This window comes from Silene latifolia, chromosome 3 (genome assembly GCF_048544455.1).
Source record: "Silene latifolia isolate original U9 population chromosome 3, ASM4854445v1, whole genome shotgun sequence".
Lineage (NCBI taxonomy): Eukaryota > Viridiplantae > Streptophyta > Magnoliopsida > Caryophyllales > Caryophyllaceae > Silene > Silene latifolia.
In genome coordinates this window covers 76,359,933-76,364,408 of record NC_133528.1, presented here as the reverse complement: position 1 = coordinate 76,364,408, position 4,476 = coordinate 76,359,933, and the positions used below count along the sequence as shown (strand labels likewise).

General features: G+C 39.6%; 1 non-coding gene across 1 annotated transcript; it reads left to right on the top strand.

Moving 5' to 3' along the window:
* Positions 1 to 1,180: 1,180 nt before the first annotated feature.
* Positions 1,181 to 1,287, top strand: LOC141650269 (small nucleolar RNA R71). Its single transcript, XR_012546311.1, has one exon. It is a non-coding gene; the product is annotated as a small nucleolar RNA R71 (small nucleolar RNA).
* Positions 1,288 to 4,476: the final 3,189 nt, after the last annotated feature.

The window sequence follows — 4,476 nt, the reverse complement described above, 5'->3', positions numbered from 1 at the left end:
TCTCCTTATTGAAGCTTGAACCCTCTTCAGACCATCTCAAATGTGAGCCATTAACCGACATTGGGTCGAACTTCGGAACCGGGACTGACCCATCAGCACTCGGGTCTTGCCCCAATATTTTCGGGACTGTCGTACCCCGAAACAAGTGATCCCTGAAGTTATTAGGCATTGGAGGACGAAAAGGTTCACTATCAGCAGCGATCTCAGTCGATCGACCAGTGAGGTCAGTCGATCGACTGAGTTCTCAGATTCCTTAAGTCGTTTTCTTTGCGCGCTTGATCGATCGACGGGTATGTCGATCGATCGATCGACATACCCCTGCCGATCGTCTTTTTCTTTCCTTTGCTCGTTCCACTTTGTTTTAACTCGGTTCCGGCTTATCTTTTTCGGGGCATCCTCAATCATAGCAGCCCCTCCCAGGGTAGACCCGCTCCTCAAAGTGATGGCATTAAGGGTCTCCTTTTGGTCAGTTTGAGTCGGTAAGTGTCCCGGAGCTCGAGTGGTATTCTTGCTAGCCAATTGAGCAATTTGGCTCTCTAGCAGTTTCATTCCGGCCTCTCTAGCTTGGGACTCCTTTTGCAACATATTCTTCAATTCAGCAAACTCGGAATTTTAGGTTTGTTGCTGCTGCGGCACATAGGGAGGTTTATGAAACTGCTGTTGCTTATGAGGAGGCACATAAGTTTGCTGCTGCTGCTGCTGTAGAGGTTGAGTCGGATTCAGGACATTCTGGCTACTCCGCCTCAAGTTGGGATGGACATTCGGCTCATAGTACGTGTTTGTCTGCCTATAATGTTGAAAGGCAGCACAAGACTCAAAGGGACTAGGACAATTTTCTGAAACATGTCCCTCAGCTCCACATCTTCTACAGACGAAAGGGCCATCTGAAACAGCGTTCACATGATACATTCCTCCTTTTGAAGCTCCTCCCAACTCGTATTTGTCAAACCTCGCCGTGAGAGCCTCTAATGCAACTACAGAAGGGGATTCAGCACTCCTCCTCTGATTGCCTTTGGAATTCCCATATTCAGCATTATGGGTGGCTAAGTCATCAATGATCTTCCACCCCATAGTCTCTCCCATATTCTCAGCAAATCGGCCATTGGCTGCAGCATCCAAAATAGCCCTCTGATCGTCATACAGCCCGCTATAGAACTGATTGCAGAGACTCCATTTTTCAAACCCATGGTGCGGAATGGTTCGCACCAGCTTCTTGAAACAGACCCATGCTTCATGAAAGTTCTCATCAGGTCCCTGTTTAAAGCTCGTGATCTGAGCTCTAATGGCATTTGTCTTCGAGGCAGAGAAGTATTTCTTGTAGAATGCCAAGGCCAATGAATTGCAGTCGGTGATCCCATGAGCGGCTCAATCCAGATCTCTGTACCACTCCCTTGCAGCATCGCGGAGTGAGAATATAAACATGGTCTCCTTTATCTAGTCCTGGGTCTCACCGGTTGGCGGGGGTATAGAGCAGCAATAATCAATAAATATCTCCATATGCTTGGCTGCATCTTCATTTGCAGCTCCCCCGAACTGGTTTCTCTCAACCAAGTTGATATAAGAAGGCTTCGGTTCGAATTTCCTATCAGCTACAGGCAATTCGAACCCCTTATAAAGATTTGCAACTGTCGGCTCAGAATGACTTGCTATAGTGGCTTCTTCAGCCATGACTGGAATTTCTGGAGAAGTGACTGTCTCAGCTGAAGAAGTAGAAGCAGGAGATGTAGGTGGATCTTCTTCGAACAGCTCGTTCTCGTAGTAACTTGACAGAGTACTCAGCTCTTCCTCTGTCGGCAATACCCTTGATGACCGTCTCAACTCACGCAGGGATTTCTCAATCTCAGGATTGAACGGTATTAGTTCACCACCCTGTGACCTGCGCATAAGAAGAAACTACAAAAAGAATATAAGAAAAGTTTAAGGAACGGATGTCCCTTAAACTAAGAAGGACTAAATAAAAACAACTAAAAATTAGAACAATTGCCTCCCCGGCAACGGCGCCAAAATTTGATACCCGTCGTTGTGAGTACCAAAAATAATATTTATAATTCCTATTAAAACTAACCTAGGCTAGTGGTAATAGGGTCGAACCACAAGGAGGCGAATGTAATTAAAAGTTGTCTAAATTTAGTCTAAGGTGACAAGTGTGGGGGTTGATTTGATTTGGTCTATAGCTAATAACAATAAAAATTAAACTAAAGAAATATATTAAATCAAATATAAAGAAGGGTACTAGGATGGTCGGTTCACTATAGTTTCGGCGGCAGCAAACTAAGTCGGTCTAAATCAAATACATGAGGCGGGAAAACAAGAGGTCCTCTCGGTCCACTCTTAACAGATAGCATCTTTCGATCTCGCTATAAGTCCCTAATATCACTAATACTGATTCTCGTCCTGAAAAGCGACTGATAATCTAAACTTTACCTATCTTTCGATCTCAGCATAGTTTAGTCATTTTAATTGGTGATCTAACAACTGTCCCTATCTCTCGATCTAATGGGTCAGTCAAATCCTAAACATTCAACTAGTCGTGTGCACTCGATTCGTCGAATAAAGAATTAAAACAATTAAAACGAAGGTAAAACCTCACGTGGTCAGTCGATCGACCATGTATGTCAGTCGATCGACTGACACGATATTCAGGCCGTGTTAATTCTACGCCGCCTAATCTATAGTTCCCCTACATCCTAGCACGATTAAATTAGCTACTCATACTAGGGATGATAACAACAATGAAATTAACGAAATAGACAGAAGAATTCATGCTTAAAATGAATGAACAAACAATTAACATAAACGATAATTCGGTTTCGGGAAACTAACTAACAATTTCTATACTATCAACGCAATAAAGATGAACTGAAATAAGAATAAGGGAATACCAAAATTGCAGAATAATTGTAACGGAATGATTGAAAGCACGAACGAAAATCCAATGCGAAACAATATTCCGAACCCTAATTATTTGATAAACTAAAACTGAATGTAAAACTTGATAATTTTCTCGATGATTGTCTATGTAAACTAGGTTACGTTATATAGCAAATATATGTAACACTTATTATTAAAACCTAAACACAACGGGCTTGCTTTTCCTCGATCTCTTAATTCTCGTCTGAGGTAGCGGCTTGGTCGATCGACTAAGGGTAGTGGTCGATCGACTGCTCTGAGTTGAACAGTAGTCTCTGGAAGTCGTGGGTTGGTCGATCGACTAAGGGTAGTGGTCGATCGACTGAAGTAGCCGACACTTGACTTCTAACTTCTCGTGGATTTGTCTTTTGGGCCTTGGAATGCGCACCAAGCTCGTTCCTTAAGTGAATACTTCACGTCAAATGCAATGCAGGATACTCGGGGACGGATTTAGCTCAATTTCCGCTGGATTCTTCACATTTCTGCAATAATGTACAAAAACACGAAAGTAGGCGGAAGTAGGGAGAAATGCAGCATAAACTACATAAATGAGCTTTGAAATGCGTGTAAAATAGGGTGTGAAACATCATATAAATGACACGCATCACTAGTGTATTAATCTAGTTAATAAGTATACTAGTTTAAGGGATAAGTCTTGGGTGCAATCTAAGGAGGATCTCTACTTTGGGATTTTTGGAGGATCATCCAACATATTAAGCTCAAGAACAAATAAGGAAGGTGACCTTATTTGTGCCCATATTTTCGGACCATATATACAATGTAAGGGACATTGTTTTTCCTCTTAAATCTCTTATTTTGTTATGCATGCACTAGATCTAAAGAATAAATAATTAAGAAGTTAATTTGTTCACTATTAGGAGAGTCTAATAAGAGGTATATGAACCTAACAAGTGGTATCAGAGCATAGGATGTTACATGCATAATCGGTTATTGTTTTTCCAAGTTAAAATGTTAACATATAAAACTAAAAATTTGAGTTTTATGAAGATAAAGCCCCGAACTTTTTTGCATATTATATATTCTGGTCCTAAACTATTTTTAGGTCATTTTTATGATTTATGGAAATTTATAGCTCATTATAATATTTTTTAGTGATTTTATTACATTTTTATGAGTAAAATGAACTTTTATTCACTAAAATAAGTTAACCTTCACTATTGGCTGTGGTATTTTATTATGATCTCACTTGAATATTTTATGTATTGCATGTAAAATATCATATTAATGTGAATAATATTTCATGATTTATGAATTTTTAGTGTAAAAATGGCATAAATGGAGGTTAAATGACTAAAAATAGTTAAACTTACTCTATGACCTTGAAAATTTGATATGACCTCAGATGAATATTGTACAATTGTATGTAAAATCTCGTATTAATTGGATTAATATTGCATGTTTTATGATTTCTATGAGATAAAAATGGATTAAAAGAGGTAAAATGGTTAAAAATAGTTAAACTTCGAACCAGGCCATGAAACTTTAATGTGTTATCACATGCATGATTTACAGAGTGTATGTAAATTTTAAGATGAAATGATCTCA